The 22,891-nt window shown below is 43.0% G+C and overlaps 1 long non-coding RNA gene and 1 pseudogene across 1 annotated transcript; both read right to left on the reverse strand.

The window, feature by feature from the left end:
* Nucleotides 1–1,317: 1,317 nt before the first annotated feature.
* On the reverse strand, nt 1,318–16,096 carry LOC141374465 (uncharacterized). The gene is made up of 3 exons (XR_012381380.1): nt 13,405–16,096; nt 11,800–11,894; nt 1,318–2,259 (listed from the first exon to the last, which is right to left on the reverse strand). It is a non-coding gene; the product is annotated as an uncharacterized lncRNA (long non-coding RNA).
* LOC112811675 (small ribosomal subunit protein eS4, X isoform-like) lies at nt 7,112–8,223 on the reverse strand (annotated as a pseudogene).
* Nucleotides 16,097–22,891: the final 6,795 nt, after the last annotated feature.

A 22,891-nucleotide genomic window follows, 5' to 3' on the forward strand; every position in this document is an offset into this window, starting at 1 on the left:
GCATTTATGTGATCCCTTTAGAATTTTTGTTCTTTTGATTGGTTTATTAGAAACATAAAATATTTTGTTATGAAAAATATCTTCTGATATTTTTCCCATTTCTTCAGCTTTCCTTTTTTTATATGAAGGCACTTTTTAAAAAATTGTATCTATATTTATTGAGAAAGATTGCATTCTCAGTTTGAGAATTTTTTTTTGAAGATTTTATGTATTTATTTGACAGAGAGAGACACAGCAAGAGAGGGAACACAAGCAGGGGGAGTGGGAGAGGGAGAAGCAGGCTTCCAGTGGAGCAGGGAGCCCGATTCAGGGCTCGATCCCAGGACGCTGGGATCATGACCTGGGCCGAAGGCAGATGCTTAACGACTGAGCCACCCAGGAGCCCCTCAGTTTGAGAATTTAAGAATTACATATTGGGGCGTCTGGGTGGCTCAGTTGGTTGGGCAACTGCCTTTGGCTCGAGCGGGTCTTGGTCTTGGAGTCCTGGGATCGAGTCCCACATCGGGCTCCCTGCTCAGCAGGGAGTCTGCTTCACCCTCTGACCCTCCCCCCTCTCATGCTCTCTCTCTCTCTCTCTCAAATAAATAAATATTAAAAAAAAGAATTACATATTAAATTGTCAGATAACTTATTCGATAGTAAAATTAGGCTTACAATTTGATTTTTATTTATTCAGTGCTAGAACATAGCATCAAACTAAAGCACATTTTATTTGAATATGCTGTGCTGAAAAATGGAGATGTGTTAGCTAGACGATGACCGATTTTCAGCGTACCCTATGCTATGTTTTTCTACTTTAGAAATGAAGGCACTTTTTAGTGTCCATGAATGACAAGGAGATAAAACGTAGATTACTGATTTCTGAGATTTATAATGAAAGGAAGATGATTTTTAAAAACCGGTTTACGGTATTAGGAATGTATGTCATATCTATTGGACGAGCTAGTATTATCTGGAATAAGGAAATGCTGAAGGGTACCTGGTTAAGGCAGTGTGGCATTTATAGTCGCAAGATTCCATGTCCTGAATCAGATCTTCGTCAACAAATAATGGTGACGCCAAAATATTTGTGAAATTATTTGTAAATTAGCCAAGTTAACAAGGAGCCAAATAATCCTGTAAAGACTTTGACCTTTGAGACAAGCACTATTAAATAATGAACTGTAAATAGAGGTGACCGTAATACACTGATGCATAATGATCACAATGTACGTATCGTCTTAATAGTCTTGGCATCCACCAGAAAACCTATAACTTCTATGACATCGCGAAGAGGCTGTTTTGGACTCAGACCAAAATAATTTAATTAAACTGTGATATTTTACCCGATAAAAACCAAGAGTGAACTACTTTTTATTGCTGCAAGGTATAAACAAGAATACATAAGTAGGGATCTGGGGGGATATGCAATTAAATCCCACTCGGCAGGGGGTAGCGGGGAGAGACCTTTGGCCAGGAGCAGTTGCAGCATCTGTGAATTTGAAGGTGAACCAACCCGATCTTTGGAAGATAAATTTCCTTTTCCAGAAATGGCCATGACATCTTTTTGTTGCCCCACAAAATATACAAAAATAAACGATGAGTTATTTCCAACATTTGTTCAACTGAAGTTTTTTTTTTTTTAATGTTTTTATGCTGCATATTTTGGTGTTTAGATGAGGAATCAATCTGCTAATTTCTTCTGCTCAGAAGCCTCCAAAAATGATGTGATTTGGGCAAGTGGAGCTAGCTGATTAACGAACATGACCATGCAAAGACAAATAACTGAAGTGTTTGGTTATCATGAAACTGAACTTTAGATAGTTGGAGGAACAATGATAAGATTTTATTTGTCTCAAGTATATATACTTTTGTTTGCTGTTTATTTCCAATTAGAAAAATCTTACTTAGTTACCTAGAGCTGAATTTAGTCCATCAAGATTCATCCAATATATGTCCAAGTATTAAAATATTTAGAATTTTAAACATCACTGTTACAAGGTTTGTATTTATATGAACACTTGGTTGTTCTGGGCCAAACGGGGAGTGAAAGCACGAAGTCTCCGCCTCTGGGTGTGCCCTGCCTGTCCCTACAACCCTGAATTATTCTGTTATTTGATGACTACTGCAGGCAGAGGTCATTCTTCACATGACTTTTTTTAATGAATTCGCTGTTTCATGCACATCTGGTTTCAGGTCATGAGATACTGGCATGAAATGCTCAGGGCTGAGAGAGGTCCCATCCACACATGTGTGGAGAGTCATGCAGAAAGACTTGTCCTGTGGGCAGAAGAGGGAGAAGTAGCTTGATTTCAAAGTCCACACACAGCCGAGAGAGAAAGCCTCTGAGTCAGCGATTCCCGGATGACCTTTCGCTCTTGCAGCGGTTTGTAATCTTCAAGTCATGGATCTCCCTCTGAAAACCCGGTGGGTACTATGGCTCCTTCTCCCAAATAAGTGTGTGTGTGTGTCAGGTGCTCACACACCTCTGCATGCACACACGCACACCCACATTTTCTTTACACCAACCCCAGGGGGTCATGGGCACCCTAGACATCCTTGGCATCACAATCACATCTTGCCTTAGATGTTGGGGAAAGGAGCTTACTCTTCTCTCTTAAAATGTGGGCCATACCCTTTATATCACTTTTTTTTTTTTCAAGTAGGCTCCCTGCCCAATATGGGGCTTGAATTCATGACCCTGAGATCAAGAGTTGTATGATCTACTGAGCCAGAGGGCACCCCTAAATCACTTTTTAAAATAAATGAGCGCTGGGGCACCTGGGTGGCTCAGTCAATTAAGCGTCTGCCTTCGGCTCAGGTCATGATCTCAGGGTCCTGGTCAGGTCGGGCTCCCTGCTCAGTGGGCAGTCTGCTTCTCCCTCTCCCTCTTCCCCTCCCCCCTGCTCATGCTCTCCCTCACTCTGTCTCTTTCAAATGAATAAATGATCTTAAAATAAAACAAAATAAAATAAAGGACCTGTACTTAATGATGTAACAAAGTCTAGAGCAGTGTCTAGTCTAGACTAACTAGTTGGTTTTGCTCTAGTTACTTGCTTTTGCCCCTCCCCTAAACATTTGTTCGGTGGCTCTGTGGTTCTAGGAACCCCCCACAAGGGAGTCAGGAAGCTGGGACTCTGGCCCAAGACTAAGGGGAGGCTCCTTCCCACCTTTGGGCTGCAGTTTCCTCGTCTGTACAAAAGAAGGGTCAGCAGTTCTCAATGGACCCTTTTTTGGGGGTCTGCGAAGTCAAAAACGTTTCACAACGAACCTTGTTATTTGCCTTAGTCGCTCCCATCCTGTGGCAAGTGCACAGTGGGGCTGGGCAGAGGCTGTGTGATCTGTGATGATGCCATTGTTCGGACAGCATGTGGGTGTGTGCTTGTGTGTTCTTGTGTTTCAAAGACAATGTGATGCACGTCAGAAGGCAAAACCCACCTAAACAAAAGCTCTTTGGTTTATTCTCTTAGTTTCCTTAGCTCTAACAAAGTTACCACAAACTGGGTGGCTTAAGACAATAGAAATTTACTGTCTTATAGTTCTGGGGGCTAGAAGTCCAAAACCAAAGTGTTCGTAGGGTTGCTTCCTTTTTAAAAAAAATTTTTTTTAATCTTTTCAAAAAAATTTTTTTTAAAGATTTTATTTACAAGCAGGGGGAACAGCAGACAGAGGGAGAGGCAGAAGCAGTCTCCCCACTGACAGGGAGCCCGATGTGGGACTCAATCCCAGGACCCCGGGATCATGACCTGAGCCAAAGGCAGATGCTTAACTGACTAAGCCACCCAGGTGCCCCTTTAAACGTTTGTTTTTAAGAGAAAGGGTATGTGCATGCACGCGAAGGAGAGTAGGGGGGTGCAGAGGGAGAGGGAGAGAAAGAATGACAAGGAGGCTCCACGCTCAGTGCAGAGTGCCACCCAGGGCTCGATCCTACAACCCCAAGACCATGACCTGAGCCGAAATCGAGAGTTGGACACCCAACCGACAGGGCCACCCAGGCCCAGTTTTATTTTTTTTAAATATTTTATTTTTAAGTAATCTCTACATTCAACATGGGGCTCAAACTCACAACCCCGAAGTCAAGAGTCACAGGCTCCCCTGACTGAGCTAGCCGGTCACCCTAAGGATTACTTCCTTTTGAAGTTTCCGAAGGAGACTGTGTTCTAGGCCTCCCTCCTAGCTCCTGATGGCTGCTAGCCATCCTTGGCATCATCCCTTGGCTTGCAGACGCATCACTCAGATCTCTGCCCCCATCTGCACATAGTCATCTCCCTGAGTCTCTGTGTCTTTATGTGGCTATCTTCTTATGAGGACATCGGTCATGCTGGATTAGGGGCCCACCCTACTCCAGAATGACATTGTCTTAACTCATTACCTCTAAAACAACCTTATTTCCATACAAGGTCACATTCTAAGCATATCTTTTTTGAGGGACACAATATAACTGAAACAGTAATCAATAATATTTAAGATCTTGGGGCACCAGGGTGGCTCAGTTGGTTTACTGTCTGCCTTCGGCTCAGGTCATGATCCCAGGGTCCTGGGATTCAGCCCCGCATTGGGCTCCCTGCTCAGCAGACAGCCTGCTTCTCCCTCTCCCTCGGCCCCTCCCCCTCACTTATGTGCACGCTCTCTCTCAAATAAATAAAATCTTTCTTTCTTTTTCTTTCTTTCTTCTCTTTCTTTCTTTCTTTCTTTTCTTTTCTTTTCTTTCTCAGAGAGAGAGAGACAGAGAGAGAGGGAACACAAGCAGGGGGAGTGGGAGAGGGAGAAGCAGGCTTCCCGAGGAGCAGGGAGCTCGATGTGGGACTCGATCCCAGGACCCTGGGATCATGACCTGAGCCGAAGGCAGACGCTTAACCGACTGAGCCACCCAGGCGCCCCTAAATAAAATCTTTTTTTTTAAAAAAAGAATAATCCTTAAGACCTTGAGACTGAAGAGTCTGACTAGATGATTTCAAGGGTTCTACCCTGATGAAACATTTTAAGATTCTAAGGTAAATTTTAATGGATTTGGACTTGGCTTCTGTTAACCTTGTATTTTTCTCACCTTCGGGTTTCTTGATATTTTTATCTTCACCCTGAGGGGCTAGGACAGCACTAATGGCCTTGGTGGAATGGGACAACTGCTGTATCATTTTTTGGTTATTTCCATGAATACCATGCTGATTTACAGATGCTTATATTTATCTTCTAACGATCAAAATATCAGTGTCTTTTTTAAAAGATTTTGTTACCTTATTTAGAGAGAGAGAGAGAAGCAGCATGTGCAGCGGGGGAGGGGAGAGAGGCAGAGGAAGAAGCAGACTCCCAACTGAGCAGGGAGTCTGACGCGGGGCTCCATCCCAGGATCCCATGATCACGACCCAAGCTGAAGGCAGATGCTCAACCGACTAAACCACCTAGGGTGCCCCCCAAATATCAGTTTAAAAAAATGTGATATAAACTGAAGATTTTTGTTTTTGTTTTTGTTTTAAACTGAAGGTATTGATTGTCAACAGTCCATCCGGGGTCATTGGAAGCAATGACACCAGGAACACCTGGGTGGCTCAGTTGGTTAAGCATCCAACACTTTTTTTTTTTTTTTTTAAGACAGGGAGAGTGACAGGGAGGGAGGGGTGGAGGGAAGGAAAGAGAGAATCTTAGGCAGGCTCCATGCCCAGCACCGAGCCCGATGTGGGGCTTGATCTCATAACCCTGAGATCATGACCTGAGCTGAAATCAAGAGTCAGATGCTCACCAACTGAGCCACCCAGATGCCCCAAGTGTCCAACACTTGATCCCAGCTCAGGTCTTAATTCAGGGTTGTGAGTTTAAGCCTCCCCGCCCCCCATCCCCCCAAAAGGAAGTAATGACACCAGAGTCTTTCGAAGGCAGATGAAAAAATTTTGTGCACACTGAACAGGTGTACATTTCAGAGAGTTGTTCCTAAATCTTAAACCCCACTCAGTTCAGCTTTGAGAATATAAGATTCTATGGAAAACAAATGGAACCTTTGTTTACCAAGTAAAGGGCACTTGTCACTTCTTTACTGTTGCTAGCTTTACTCTGCTGGTGGAAAAAAAAAATCTTTCTAAGTTGAGTGCCAGGGATGTGTCTTAAAATGCATGGTAGAAGGGGCGCCTGGTTGGCTCAGTCAGTAGAGCATGTGACTCTTGATTTCGGGGTCATGAGTTCAAGCCCCACATTGGATGTAGAGCTTACTTAAAAAGAAAAAGTATGGCAAAGAAAGAGAAAGTGGCTTTTTGTAATTTTATAAGGATACTTGGCTATTATTTTTTTAAGATTTTATTTTTAAGTAATCCCTACACCCAAAGTGGGGCTTGAACTCATAAACCCGAGATCAAGAGTCGCATGTTCCACTGAGTCACCCAGGTGCCCCACTGGCTACTATTTTTCTTAAAACTTTTAAAAACTCTTCCTTAACAAGCTAAGTACAGAACATAATAGACAAATAGAGTTTTTAAATGTTCTTTTTTCATATTGGCTTTAGATTTTTTTAAGATATTTTTTAAGGAAATAAAATATTACAAACACAGCCAAGATGCTTCTCATCCCACAGTCCTGCCCCCTTCCCTAGACATAACCCATCTTAAAGCTAGTTTGACTCTTTACAGTGACTTTTTGTATTTGGACTATCTATACATGTATCCATATAATACATATGGCATTGTATAATATGTTTTTATAATTCATATAAATGGTGTCTTTCTATAAATGTCTTTTCGCAAATTGTCTTTTTCCTTCAGCATCACACTCCTTAGTTTTGTTTTGTCTTGGTATCACTACATGTAAATCATTTTACATTCACTCATTATTCCTTCTTGAATGCTCTTCCTTTCTTTGTGGATCTGAGTTCTGACCAATGTCATTTCTCTATGAAGAATTTATTTTAAAGCTTTTTAGAAAGAATGTCTACTGGCAAAAAATTCCCTCAATTTTTGTTTGAGAAATTCTTTCTCTCTCCTTGACTTTTGAAGGATAATGTCACTGGGTACAGAGTTCTACCTTAGTGGGTTTTTTTTCGTTTCAACACTTTCAATACAGCATTATAGCACTTCATACTTTTTTTTTCCTGTGCTGTATGATTTTTAATTAAGTATAAAGACTCCGATCACGTCACCTAGAGACCATTTTACCCACTGCTCTGTTTGGCCACCAGTCTCTTGTCTCTCTTTAGCAATGATGAGGTGGATACCCTTTCCACAGGGAAGAGAAATCCATGGTTTGTTGGCTTTACCAATAACAAAAATGTTGGAGAGTCGGGTGGCAAGGCTGTTGCCATTAGCATCCTCCATGGGAATGACATCAAAAGAACCAGGGTGTCTCTCTCTGTTGGTGATCACACCACATCTTCCCAGGTTAGCAACTCTGGTTACCATACACAGATTACCAGGGTCAAACTTGATGAAATCAGTAATCTTTCTAGTCTCCAGATCAATCTGAATGGTGTCATTCGTCTTGACGAGGGGATCAGGAGAGCGGGTGGTGCGTGCATCATGGGTCACCAGATGAGGGATTCCTTTTGTTTTCACAAAGTTCTTTCTCACTTTGTACAACTTATAGTTGGCATCCTCAGGTGTAATCTGATGAGCAGCCAAGCGACCCTTGGTGTCATAGATCAGACGGAAATCCTCCCCAGTCTTGTCAATGCTGATGACACCCATAAAACCAGCAGGGTAGGTTATATCAGTTGGGGCCTTGCCATCAATCTCAATAAAAGGTTGGATACAAATCTTCTTTACTTCATCTCCCGTGAGGGCCTACTTAAGTCTGTTCCTTAGGAAAACGATGAGAGGGAGACATTCTCTCAGTGTATGGGGACCAGTAGATGGATAAGGGGCAAACACACCTGTCAGTTTATCCAGCATGCAATGCTTGGGACCTGCTATACGCTTCAGATGCTTCTTGGGAACATAAGCATGGCTATGCTAGGCCTGAAAAGAGCTTATTCCATCCTTTTCTTGCCAGCCTGGTTCCCAAAGGAAAACGATGTAATTCTTTCCTTGCTCCTCCACAGATAAGGTCTTTTTCTCTGGCTTCTTTAAAAAAAATTTTTTTTGGTCTATGATTTTCTGCAGTTGGAATATGATATGCATAGGTGTAGATTATGAGGTCTTGGTCCTTTAGTAAGTCTCTACCTGTGGGCCATGACTGACCAGGGCTTCTCAGCTCCCTTACCCCTGCAGGTGAGGCAGGAAGGCTCCAGGGGGCTGCAGTTGCATATTTCCCTTCCCCTGGGTCCATTAGGCTCTGGTGAAATAGCTTCTTTTGAGGGCAGGGTTTGTTAAAAGCAACAGAGTACTTGGGTTGTATTCCAAAATGGCCCCCTTTCCCCTTCCCCTGCTGGAAGCATGAAGGGGTTTTTCTCTGGATCCTTACTGTAGAGTCTGGAAGGGCTCCTAGAGGGAAAACTCAGACGTGTGAGGGGCCCCCTGGAGTTTTTAACTTTCAAACTTGTCCACACTGAGCCTCCAGCAATGTGTCGACCACAGTACCTTCCCAGGTACTGGTTCCTGTGGAGGTTTCTGCTCAGGTAAGTTGTGATTGTCTGTACCTACCTGTCTATCACTCCTAATTTGGGGTCAGCCAATTTGCCCTGTGACCTCGGTTCTCTGATGGATCTAAGAATAATTGTTCATTTTCAGTTTGTTCAGCTTTTTTCTTGCTTTGTGAATGAAAGTGACTTCCAGTGTCCTTGCATGCTGGACTGGAGACAGGAAGTCAAAACACATCAAATGAATTCATTTTAACTGCTTCATGATGTTCCTTTGTATGTGACAATTATGTATCTATCAAGTATCTTGCTGATGGAAATTTCAATTGTTTCCAACTCTTTTTCTATTATAAATAATGCTGTTACGAGCATCTTTTTGCACGTCTCTTTGGACACAGGTGGATGAGTTTCTCCAAGGTAAATACTGGGAAGTGAAACTGTCGAATTGTAATAATTCACGCTTATCTTGGGCTTGACTACAGAGTGCCAAACTGCTCTCCAAAGTGGTTGTACCAACGTGCACTCTGGGGCAGTGCAGATTTCCCCTCACTAAATCCTCATCAGGGCTGACCGTTGTCAGACGTGAACATTTTATCATCTGACAGGCATGAAACAATATTTTGGGGTTTTTTTTTTTTTGGTATTTTTCTGACCACTAGGGAGGTTCACTCATTGAAGCAAATATTCTTGAGCCCCTATCTTATGCAGATCCCAATCTGGGCTTGGCTTGTGGGGGTACATCCGTGAACAAAGACAAAGCATCTGTGTTCGCTGCCCTCATGGAAGTTTTTGTTCAGGTGTGTATGTAGAGTGGGGTGAGGATTAGGAATGGAAAAGGGGTGGATTATGATTTTAAATAAACTGGTCGGGGTAGGAGGTAAGGGGATTATCATGCAGATAACTGAAGGCAGAGCCATGCAGGCAGAGGAATAGGCTCTCAGATGCAATGGTACCTGGGAGAGAACAGGAGGAGGTGAGGTCAGAGGTGAGGGCAGGGGCTGCTAATGCCGAGCTTCATAGGCCATTGTAAGGACTTTGCTTTCATTTTTTATTTTTTAAAAAATTTATTTATTTGAGAGAGAGAGAGAGAAAGAGCACGAGTGGGGGGAGGGGCAGATAAAGAGGGAGACACGCAGACTCCCCACTGAGCATGGAGCCTGATGTGGGGCTGGATCCCAGGATCCTGAGATCATGACCCGAGCTGAAACCAAGAGTTGGACGCCTAACCGACTGAGCCACCTAGGCACCCCTAGGACTTTGCTTTTATTTTGAGCCCTGCTGGGAGCCTATGATGTTCAGGAGCTCACTGAATATGTCCAGCTCCTGGCCCTCAGAATGGAGCGGGATGACACTCTTTGGCTGTCTTAAGTATGTATCAGTCCATGTGACCAGTTCTGACCACTGAGTCTGGAGAATTCACTTTGGGAGCATTTAATTACCAGTGATAATCTTCTAGAGCTTTTTGCTCCTCTGTCAAGGTGACCAGAAACATTCAAGAGAGTGTTCTGAGGTATAAGCCCAAATCTCTGATCAGTGATGGTGATAAGCAGCTCCCTGCTGTTGTCTGAGGTGGACGTGGCACATGAGAAAGAAATGATCACAATTTTAAATCACTGAAATGTTGGGGTTATTCGCCACCACATCAAAACCTAGGTCATCTTGACAGATACATAGTCATTGTCATATTATGAGATGTACCGTAGCATAATCTAAACTACATTTTATTTTATTTATTTATTTAAAGATTTTATTTATTTATTTGACAGAGAGAGACACAGCGAGAGAGGAAACACAAGCAGGGGGAGTGGGAGAGGGAGAAGCAGGCTTCCTGCGGAGCAGGGAGCCCGATGCGGGGCTCAATCCCAGGACCCTGGATCATGACCTGAGCCGAAGGCAGACGCTTAATGACTGAACCACCCAGGCGCCCCCTAAACTACATTTTAAAAGAATCACTGCTACCATATTGAGAAGAGACTATGTAGAGAGTCAGGCAATTAAAAGGCTATTACTATAATCCAGGCAAGGGACGAGAGTGACTTGAACTACAACGGTAGTGGTGGAGGTGGTGAGAAGCAGTCTGCCCTAGGACATTGTTTGAAGGCAGGGCCAACAGGACTTTTCTGATGGATTGAATGTGGATATGAGAGACTGAAAGCTTTTATATTTTTTTAAATTTAATTTTATTATGTTATGTTAATCACCATACATTACATCATTAGTTTTTGATGTAGTGTTCCATGAGTCATTGTTTGTGCATAACACCCAGTGCTCCACGCAGAACGTGCCCTCTTTAATACCCATCACCAGACTAACCCATCCCCCCACCCCCCTTCCCTCTAGAACCCTCAGTTTGTTTCTCAGAGTCCATAGTCTCTCATGGTTCGTCTCCCCCTCCGATTTCCCCCCCTTCATTTTTCCCTACCTACTATCTTCTTTTTTTTTTTTTTAACACATAATGTATTATTTGTTTCAGGGGTACAGGTCTGTGATTCAGCAGTCTTGCACAATTCACAGTGCTCACCATAGCACATACCCTCCCCAATGTCCATCACCCAGCCACCCCATCCCTCCCACCCCCCACCACTCCAGCAACCCTCAGTTTGTTTCCTGAGATTAAGAATTCCTCATATCAGTGAGGTCATATGATACATGTCTTTCTCTGATTGACTTCTTTCGCTTAGCATAATACCCTCTAGTTCCATCCACGTTGTTGCAAATGGCAAGATTTCTTTCTTTTTTGATGGCTGCATAATATTCCATTGTATATATATATACCACATCTTCTTTATCCATTCATCTGTCGATGGACATCTTGGCTCTTTCCATAGTCTGGCTATCGTGGACATTGCTGCTATAAACATTGGGGTGCACATACCCCTTTGGATCCCTACATCTGTATCTTTGCAGATTACTTAGCCCAGCCCCCGGTAAGGGCAGGACAATTCCACCTCAGACAAAGAAGACTGAAAGGTTTTAATCTGAGCAACTGGAAGGATGGTGTTGCTATTGACTGAGATGGGGAAGACCTGGGGTGGGGCAGGTATTTAGTTTTGGGCATGTTAAATTTAAGATAACTTAGACATTCAAGGGGAGATGTTGAGCTGGCCATTGGCCATATGAGTCTGAAGTTCAGGAGGGAGGTCTGGGTTGGAGATGTACACGTGAGAGTGATCAGCAATTGGGTGGTCTTTGAAGCCATGGCAGTGAATGATATCAACAGGGGACTGAATGTAGGTACAGAGAAGATCAAGGACTGAGCCCAGGGGCTCCAACATTCAGAGGCTGGGGAGAAGAGAAGTCATTGAAAGACACTGAGAAAGACTCACCCGTGAGGTGAAGGGAAACCAGGAGGATGGAGTGTCTTGATGGCCCAGTAGAAAGAGTCTGTCAGGCAAGAGGTGGTCATCAGTTGTACCGAATGCTGCCAATAGATCAAGAAAGTGGAAGCCTGAGAACTGACTCTTCTTTTTAGCAACATGGAGCTCCCTGGTGACGTCTGCAGGACAAGTTTTAGTGGAAAGGTTGAGTCAAAGTGAGATTGGAATGGATTGAAAGAGAAGGGTAAAAAATTGGAGATAGCAAGTGTAGACCATTTTTTTGAAGATGTTTTGCTGCAAAAGGGAGCAAAAATTTGGGGAAGTAGGTAACAGGTAAAGTGTAGTCAACAAAAGGCTTAAGGTCAGAGAAAAAAACATGTTACTTGTATTCCAATAGGAGTGATCCAGCGGAGGGTAAAAAAAAATGATGTAACAGAGAGGGGAGAAATGCTGAGTGATATTCATGAGTAATGGCGGGGGGGGGTGTCCAAAAGTGGAGGGCTAGGCTTCCATAGGACCATTGGTGATGCATCTGTAATAGCAGGCAGGAAGCCAGAGGGTGGGGTTCAGAGATGGATAGATAGATGTGGGGAGTGGGCAGTCTGCTGATCACTTCAATACCCACGGTGACCTCGGAAAGAAGGGAGGGGGTGTTGGAGGTTTGAGGAGACAGGAACGGATGTGAGATTACTGGCTGGAGCACTGGGGGAGAAATGAGCCTGGGTGAGTATCCTATGATTGCCAAGGGCATTAAGAGTCCACTTGAGGTTTGTGGTCATGAACTTATTTGCTTGTTTATTTAAGATTTTATTTATTTGCAGAGAGAGAGCGAGCACAAGCAGGGGGAGCTGCAGGCAGAGCAGGCAGAGGGAGAAGCAGGCTCCCCACTGAGCAGGGAGCCCGATGTGGGATTTGATCCCAGGACCCTGGGATCATGACCTGAGCCAAAGGCAGACACCTCACCGACTGAGCCACCCAGGCGCCCCTGTGGTCATGAATTTAAAATGAAACCAGGCAGTGTGATGCCAAACTCATTTGGCTGGGCAGGTGCAGGTGCCGAGTAGGCACCATGTTGGAATTATCACCAGGGCTGTGGTTTGGCTCAGGGAATATTAGGAAGTGAGGGGGCAAGCTGCTGAGGGTGTGTGCAAGGCAGAGGGTACAGTGCTTGACCACTGGATGCAAACAGACCCAGAGGAGGGGCGGGGGGTATCGAGTCCCTGGGGATTTGGGATTAGGACCAACTCAGATTTGTTTTAGGAAGACAAGAATCTGAATTCTTCACAAACACAGATACACACCATTGTTTATGGTCTATATACACATGTTCTCAGAAAATACTTAAAAGGAAAAGCCTGTAGCTTTGTCTACTTCCTATTGGTCTATTTTAATCTGCATTAACTAATATAAACATTATAGGACAAAGAACTTACTGTAAATGAGAACGCAAAAATTGATTTGACAATATTTTAGTGAGTTTAAGTAGTTTCTTTCCCCAAAGTCCTATAATCAATGTCATTCAAAAGTTTTCAAAGATTTACACCTGACAATGGTCAATGCCGAAGCTCAGATCTGTTAGATACTCATATTGGCTCTAAGTGAACTCAATCTTACCTTGAGTTACGCAGCGTCGACAGTCCACCCTGAGGGCTTTATATGCATTCTTCTTTTTTTTTAAGATTTAATTTATTTATGAGAGAGAGAGAGAGTGAGAGAGAGCATGAACAGGGGAGAGGGGCAGAGGGAGAAGCAGACTCCCCGCTGAGCAGGGAGCCCGATGCGGGGCTCGATCCCAGGACTCTGGGATCATGACCTGAGCCAAAGGCAGACGCTTAACTGAGCCACCCAGACAGCCCTATATGCATTCTTTAATCCCCACCACACCCCTTCATTGTGATTCAACAAACATGCCTGTCCTTGCGAAGCTTACATTCCAGCAGGCTGTAACAATAGGTAGACAAATAAGGAAGTGAGCAAATAATCTAGTTTGTCTCAATCCTCTTTACCAGTGACCATGAGCACTGAATCCAAGGGCCTGGGGCTGTCAACTTTCTCCTAAAATGCAATTAATAATAAACTCTCAATCAAATCATTGTTAGGGCCAAAAAGGCCACTGAGGCTAAGTAGTTATTTTTTGTTCTGCTATATTAATCTGCTAATTAATTAATTTAAGCAGCTTAAAGTGTTAAGGCAAAAGAAATGGGCAAGTCCCAAATGCAGTGACCACAGACGGTTTATACAGGTCATCACTTTGAGTTCACAAACGGGCAGGTCCCCCTAGAGTTAAGGACGCTTACCCCCAATGTGACCATATTTAGAGATAGAGCCTTTAACAGAAGTGATTCAGGTAAAGTGAGGTCTCAAGGATGGGAGCCTAATCCAACAGGACTGGTGTCCTTATAAGAAGAGGAAGTGACACCAGGGATGGGCACACACACAGAGAAGGCCATGTGAGGACCCAGCGAGAAGGCAGCCACCCACAAGCCAAGGGGACAGACCTCAAGAGAAACCAGCCCTGCCGGCACCTTAATCTCAGACTTCCAGCCTCTAAGACTATGAGAAAATAAGTTTCTGTTGTTACGCCATCCGGTCTGTGGTATTTTGTATGTCAGCCCTAGCAAATTAATATAAGGACATTGTGTTAACTGAAATAAGCCAGTCACAAAAAGGCAAATACTGTTTGATTTCCCCTGTATAAGGTACCTAGAGTGGTCAAATTCACAGAAACAAGAAAGTGGAATAGTAGTTGCCAGGGGCTGGGGGAGAGCAAGATGGGGAACTGTTGTTTAATGGCTACAGAGTTCTAATTTTGTGAGATTGCAGCTTGCAGATGGAGGTTGGTTGCACAACACCGTGCCTATTCTTACCAGTATTGAGTTGTGCACTTGAAAATCATTAAAAAGGTAAATTTTATGTTGTGTGTGTTTGACCACAATTAAAACACACACACACACACACACACACACAACATGCACATGGATACACACACACAAAAGAAGCAGTTAGAAGGATCATCTATGTGTGTATTGAAACTGCCAAGAATGAAGACATGAGAGACTGAACATCGTTTTGTGTTTATTGGACATACAGATTCTTCTGCTGATTGTTCTTATCCTTCCCCTACTTTTCTGTTGGGTTATTCATCTTTCTCGAATAGATTTATAAGATTTTTTTTAAAGATTTTATTTATTTGAGAGAGAGAGAGAGAGAGAGCGCACAATCAGGGGGAGTGGCAGAGGGAGAGGGAGAAGCGGGTTCCCTGCGGGGCTTGACCCCAGGACCCTGGGATCATGACCTGACTGCAAGGCAGACAGATGCTTAACCAGCTGAGCCACCCAGGTGCCCCGAATTTATAAGCTTTCTTGATATATTCTTATCACTAATCCTGTCATGGTTATAGGAATTACAATGATTGTTCCCCCAGTGTGAGATTTCCACTTATTTTAATGTAAATGATCATGTCTTTAATATTATTTTAGTCAAATGTGTCTTTGTCCAGTTTGTGCTTTTTAGGTCTTGTTCAACAACTTCTCATATATTTTATTCTAAAATTTGTGCAGTTTGGCGATGCATACTGAGTCTTTAACCCATATTATTTGATTTCTGTATTGGGTTTGGTAGTGCATTTTCATGAGTATATTATTGGGGGCTTCTAAAAGAAGTTTAAGATTTATTTTGTTTTATTTGAGAGAGAGACGGAACGTGCGTGAGTGCAAGCAGGAGGAGGGGCAGAGGGACAGGGGGAGAGAGAATCTCAAGCAGACTCCACACTGAGCGTGGACCCCATCTCACAACCCCGAGACCTGACCTGAGCCGAAATCAAGAGTCAGATGCCCAACCGACTGCACCACCCAGGCACCCCTAAAGGTAACTATTTTTAAATGTATTGAAATACTTAATTGCTAAGGTTCAGTTTTACTGAATTGTTAATTTTTTTGACACAAGCCATTCCAAAGGACACCATCCATGTTAGGCACATCCAGAATGCTGCCAACACCATGGGCCCGTTTAAAGGGAGGCTGCTCAGCCAGAGTTCCTGAGGAAGCAGCAGCTCTGAGCCTCGGGGCTTGGCTGCACAGTGCGAGGGACACCCTTCACCCCTTTGCTGCTGCGTGCACCCACAGGGCACCAGGGACCAGGACAGGGCTGGGCCTTCAAGAGTGAACTGGGCCAAGTAGGTTTGCCAGAGGCCACAGGGAAGCCACAGTCAGGAAGGAGCTGAGATGATGAGAAAGCAGATACGGGGCGCCTGGGTGGCTCAGTTGGTTAAGCGACTGCCTTCGGCTCAGGTCATGATCCTGGAGTCCCGGGATCGAGTCCCGCATCGGGCTCCCTGCTCGGCGGGGAGTCTGCTTCTCCCTCCGACCCTCCTCACTCTCATGTGCTGTCTCTCTCATTCTCTCTCTTTCAAATAAATAAATAAATAAATCTTAAAAAAAAAAAAGAATAAGAAAGCAGATACTGTGAAGAGAAGAGAAGCTACACGGTGAAGGGTGAGGAAGCCGGCAGGCGGAAGAGAGGATGGGGTCAGTGATAATGTCCTGGGGCCTGCAACCTTTGTGTGGCCCCGCTTCTAGACCCAGAGCTCCTGATGTCACTCGGTTCAGCTTTGCCTGGGCTCCCATCTCCTGTTACTTAACATGCTGCGTGAGTCTCTGTTTCTTACAACGCAAAGAACAGAGCTAAAATGCTCTTTATAAAAAAGTTAATAGGCTTTTTCAGAGTAGTTTTAGGTTCACAGCAAACTTGAGCAGGAAGTGCAGAGTTCCTATATAGCCATACCCCTCCCCCCCACTCCAGTCTTCTTTTATTAACAACTTGCATTAGTGTGGTGGTCCATTTGTTTAACTGATGAACCAATATCAAGATATTATTAACTAAAGTACATAGTTTATAGTAGGGTTTATTCACTTTGTGTTTTATAGATTCTGTGGGTTTTAGCAAATGCATAATGGCATGTATCCATCCTTATAAAATCATACTGAATAGTTTCACTGCCCTAAACATCCCCTGTATTCCACCTGTTTAGCCTTGTCTTTCCCCCATCCCTGGCAACCACTGATCTTTCTACTTCTTATTCTAGAATGTCTTTCCCAGACATAGTTTTGCCTTTTCCAGAATGTCGTACTGTTGGAAGCACACAGTAAACTTTTTTGGATTGGTTTCTTTCACTCAGTAATGCCTGTAAGGTTCCCCCATGCCTTTTCATGGCTTGATAGCTTAGTTCGTTTTAGCGTTGAATAATATTCCATTGAATGGATGCAACATAGCTTGTTTATCCAGTCACCTATCAAAGGATATTCTGGATGCTTTCAAGTTAAAATGCTCTCTTCAAGATTAAAGAGAGGAATTATTCTGGAAGTTGGGGTATTAGAAGGAGACATTTGGGGTTGATATTTGAAATTAAGATGTCTTAAGTGGGGGCACCTGGGTGTCTCAGTCGGTTAAGGGTCTGCCTTTGGCTCAGGTCATGATCTCAGGGTCCTGGGATCAAGCCCCACGTCGGGCTCCCAGCTCAGCGGGGAGTCTGCTTCTCCCTTTCACCCTCCTGTGGCTCTCTCTCTCTCAAATAAATAAATAAAATGTTAAAAAAAAAAAGATGTCTTAAGTGTTGAATGAAAAGGAGGGAGGCATTAAATTGAGTCCCCCAGACATTTCCTCCATAGGCACCGAAGCTTGGATAGCAGAGGGCGAATTTTGTTGTTTCCTCTGTTTTACAGAGTTTCTTGCCTGTTTGTTCTGTTTGTAAATATGCCTTAGATTGAAGAAATGGATTTTGGTGGCAAATAGCACCTGCTTCATCAATGTTTAAGATTAAATTCTGGGGGCGCCTGGGTGGCTCAGTCGGTTGAGTGTCCGACTCTTGATTTCGGCTTAGGTCATAGTCTCTGGGTCACAGGATCAGGCCCCATGTCAGGCTCTGCCCTCAGCGCAGAGTCTGTTTGTCCCTCTCCCTATGCTCTTCCCCCCACTCATGCTGTCTCAAATAAATAAATACAATATTTTTTAAAAGATTAAATTCTGGATTCCCAAATAAAAATGTTAGAATCCGAAATTGATTTCCTATGGACTCTCCCTTCCGAGGGCCCCTTTGTGATCAAGTCCAGTCTTCTTTGTTTACCAGTTAGACAAAATAGGGCTTGTGGATAATTTTTAACTCCCCATTACCATGCCCTTATTCTCACTAGAAAACTCTATCTTTCCTCCAAGGTAAATCTAAGTAATTTACCAAAGATGAGGAGGAAATGTTTATCTTGAAATGCAGCTTCCCCCAGGGTGGAATTCGCTGGCTCTCTGGTTCGCTTGGTTAACAGCGGACAGCTGTTTATAACAGGAACTGTGGAATAGCACGTCTCAGTGAGATGGCAGGCAGACAAAGGAGGCGGACTGCGAACAATCAAACTTGGAATTGGGCCAGGACAATGAAAATCAGCATTTCCTCCCCTTAATTCTTTCGCGCAGCCCTATGAGACTCTTCAATGACCACATGTGGTCAGAAGTCAGATGCTGGGTTTAGATCTTATCCAGAAGCACCCATTGCCCTCAGACAGCAGGCTGTAGCATTGGCTGGCTAAGTGTGACTCAGAGAAGAGCGTCATTCCACTGGACCTGATGTGGTTCAGTGGAGCAGGGTTGCCTTGAGATCTATCTGTAGGTGTGCTGGTATACAGACCCACTTCTCCTTTGGTTGAAAGAAAATTCATCGGAGCCTGGAGTTGAATGGAGAACCTTAACTGCTCTCCACAGTCGGTCACGTCCACATAAAGGAAAGGGGCTACGAGTTTTGGAAAGCGGTTTCCCTTTTGTACATGTCTGCATGCGTGACATGTGCCTCCTCAGTAAGTGCCATAATCACCCATTTCTCCACTTCAGTTCAGCGCGGGGGACTTTCAAAGGCTATGGGGGGGGGGCGGGTTACTTACTTGGCCCGAGGGGAAAAAGACCGGCGAGGGAGCGATTCTGATTTACAACACATTATGAGGCGAAACCCCACTGTGGGTCAACCCAACGTGGGTGCTGAGCGTCCACAGACATACCACAGTGGGGAGTAGTCAGCTCTGCTCTTGTTCAACCTGAAAAAGTACAATGGGAGATTGCTGAAGCTCGTGTTGGCTGGCATTTGCACTGCAGAAACTTGGAAGGCCATTTCAAAGAAAATGCCTAGAAACAAGCTTCAATCTGTTACCAGGCTTGATAAAGCACCCCAGTTTTGCTGAAGGCATTTGAGAGGAAAATAATTTACTTGTTCTAAAGCACAAGTACTTCTGGTGAATTATGAAGGCTAGTTACCAGCCATATGTTCGAAGAACTTGAATTCTTTTTTCTTAATTATAAAAATTATACATGCTTGATACAAAGAGAAAAAAATCAAATAGAACAGAGTAGAATGAAATCAAAAGTCTGTCTCCTGTTCCCTCCTCATTCTTCATTCCATGCCCACTGGACTCACTCTGAACGTCTTCCTGGTGAATATGTTTTTAGACATCTTTGAAGCATATACAAATTTGTCCTTTTAAAAATGCAAATAGGGTCTGACTGGCTGACTCGGGGTAGAGCATGTGACTCTTGATCTGGGGGTTGTGAGTTCGAGCCCCATGCTGGGTGTAGATCCTACTTAAAAAAAATACAAGTAGAATTATAGTTTGCTTTTATATACTTTGCAATTATATAATTGTTCTGTGACTTGCTTTTTTCATTTAACTCTGAATCCTGATTATCATTCTATATCAATTCAGATTTACCTAATCCTTTTTGAAAGCTATAAAGTATTCCATTGTATGTCTGTACTATAATTTATTTAAACATTCTTTGTTTGTGGATGTTTGGATTTTTCTGGGTTTTCACTATTATAAATAATGTTGCAATTATATATGCGTTTGTATATATTTTTGTACATTTATGCAAGATTATTTGCAGAATGGCTTTCTAGAAGTGGAACCTCTGGGTCAAAGGGTATGGATATTTAACCTTTACATAGGTGGTTGCCAAATTGTGTCCTAAAAAAGGGACTGATTACATTTTTACCAACAGTGCATCAGAGTTCTTGTTTTCCCACATCCTCATCAATACTGGGTATTATGAAGTTAAAAATTTTCCCTAATCTGAGAGATGATTTTAATTTGCATTTATTTTTTTATGATTGAATCATGTTTATTGAACACATTTCTCCGTGAATTTTTTGTTCATATATTTTTTTCCATTTTTCTGATTTTTTTCCTTACAAATCTGTAAGAGCTATTTGTATTAAGGAAGTTAGTACTTTAGGGGTGCTTGGGTGGCTCAGCCAGTTAAGCATCTGCCTACGGCTCAGATCATGATCCTGGAGTCCCAGGCTCCCTGCTCAGTGGAGAGTCTGCTTCTCCCTCTGCCCTTCACCCTGCTCTCGTGCTTTCTCTCGTTCTCAAATAAATGAAGATTTTATTTATTAAATAAATAAATAAAATAAATAAGTAAAATAAAGATTTTATTTATTTGAGAGAGAGAAAGTGTGAGAGAGAGCGAGTACGAGTAGGCAGAGGGGCAGGCAGAGGGAGAGGAGAAGCAGACTCCCCGCTGAGCAGAGAGCCTGATGTTGGGCTCGATCCCTGAGCCGAAGGCAGATGCCCAACCGACTGAGCCACCCAGGCGCCCCAATAAATAAAATCTTTAAAAAAATAAAATCTTTAAAGAGAAAAGGAAGTTAGTACTTTATTACAGGTGTCATTTGTTTCTTGCATTGTTGTGGTGTCTTTTTGTGCCTCATAGAGATGTAAAATATACATGCATAAAATTTATTGGTGTTTTTCCTTTATGGCTTCTGAGTTTCCTGTCAAGCTTAGAAAAAACTTCTTCAATCCATGATTTGAAAAAAATTTTGGTATTCCTCTAATTACTTTCATAGTTTCATTAAAATAATCATAAAATATCTGACATATACAAAAGAATAAACATAACCTATATGTGGATCACAGAGGACAGTAATAAAATAAATTCCTAAACTCAGCCTAACAAATAGTGGTTCAGTGGGTTTTACAGGATCCTGTTAGAGACCATGGTAAGGTCTCTGAAATTTTTAAAAAAGATTTATTTATTTATTTGAGAGAGTTAAAAAGAGAGAGAGAGTGGGGAGATGGGAAGAGGAGAGAGAGAAGAGAATCTCAAGCAGACTCCCCACTGAGTGTGGAGCCCAGTGCAGGGCTCAATCTCATCACACGGAGACCATGACCTGAACTGAAATCAAGAGCTGAAAGCTTCACCAACTGAGCCACCCAGGCGCCCCACTGCCTTTTTTTTTTTTTTAAAGTTATCTCTGCACCCAACACGGGGCTTGAACTCACGACCCCGAGATCAAGAATTGCGTGCTCTAGCAACTGAGCCACAGCCAGGAGCCTCTCAGTGGTTTCCTTTTTTACATTTAAAAAATATCCATCTATAATTTTAGGGGGGAGGGGTTTAGGAACAAAATAAATCTAAAGAATTTTTTTCTTAAAGATGTATTTGAGAGAGAGAGAGAGGAAGCACAGGGAGCGGCACAGGGAGAGGGAGAAAGAGAATCTTAAGCAGGCTTCACGTTCAGTACGGAGCTTGATCCCACAACCCTGAGATCATGACCTGAGCTGAAATCAAGTGTCGGATGCTTAAGCAACTAAACCACCCAGGCGCCCCTAAAGGATTTTTTTTTTCTGCATTTTTTTCCTATATTGTTATCTGGTTGTCCCAACATCATTTATTAAAGAATTCCTCTTTCTCCTGCTTCTTTTAGACAATGCTATTATGTCTCTGATGTAACCTCTGTATACAAAATGAAATCACTTCTCCCTGTATACAGTAAGACACATAAAATACCTAACAAAAGTCCTTGGTATTTTCAAATTCAATAACCAAAGTCATCCCCATTTTCTAAAGCTTGCTGAAAAGAGAATAAGGAAATTCTTTCTGATTTCATAGTAGGGAAAAAAACCCTGCTAGATATTTGACCCTCTTTCACCTTGACCAAGTTATTTAACTTCTCCAAGCCCCAGTTCTTGACCTTTACAATGAAGATAATAATACACCTTATGGGCTGTTGTCAGGACTAAGTGGACCAAGGAATACAACATGCTTCGCATGGCACTTGGGACGTAGTAAGCTTTCAGTCAATGGTTTAATAGTTGTCTTTATTAAGATGTATTGTTATTACATTATCAGCCTCTCAGGAAGGCTGTTCTCTCCAGCTTTATGGCTGGGCCACAATTCTTGCATGGGATTGTTGTAAAGAGCTCTAGTTTGCTAATTTTATGGCGCGATACCATAATATTACGCTTTGTAACAATGTGAAATCTTGAGACTTCCAAATCTACGTTTTATTTTAAAGTAGGCTCTACACCCAACATGGGGCTTGAACTCAGGACCCGGAGATCAAGAGTCGCATGCTTTTCCAACTGAGCCAGCTAGGCACCCCTTGATCTACATCTTTTTTTTTTTTTTTCAGAGAGGGAAGGGAGGAGGCACAGAAGGAGAGGGAGAGAGGGAATCTCAAGCCGACTGCCCGCTGAGTGCAGAGCCTATTGTGGGGCTTGATCCCACAACCCTGAGATCATGACCTGAGCTGAAATCAAGAGCCAGGTGCTCAACCAACTGAGCTGGCCAAACATTATTTTTATAGATAAATGAAAGTGATGACAAGTCCTGATACTACAATAAATGTGGTTTACTGAGCTTGAGAGCCTCTCTCCTCCCTGCTCAATGATAGTGTAGGATCCACGGGACCTTCTGAAAAACTGTTGTCCATTTGCCTGCCAGAGTTGAATCTTTATTAAAAAGACAGTTCTTGTAAGTATAGATGGTGATGGACACTGAAGCCATCTAATACACTTTATTCCTCATTATTTCCAAACTGATGTTGAATAGTTCCATCCATATCTAGGATGTCCAGAGCCGTTTACTGAATTTATTACGATGTAAAATTCAGTTCTCACATTATTAGATATATAATGAGGTATTAACTACTTTTCCCATTTCGTAGCTGAAGGAGTTGCAGCAAGAAAGGGTTTTTCTTGCTGAAAGTTACTCAGAAAGGTAATGGCAAAGACCCGTTTGTTTTTAGATATCTTGAGTCACAGTCCAATGATATCTGCTAGTC

This window comes from Callorhinus ursinus, unplaced genomic scaffold (genome assembly GCF_003265705.2).
Source record: "Callorhinus ursinus isolate GAN/ISIS: 27379988/994484 unplaced genomic scaffold, GSC_fseal_2.0 scaffold18, whole genome shotgun sequence".
NCBI classification, from domain to species: domain Eukaryota; kingdom Metazoa; phylum Chordata; class Mammalia; order Carnivora; family Otariidae; genus Callorhinus; species Callorhinus ursinus.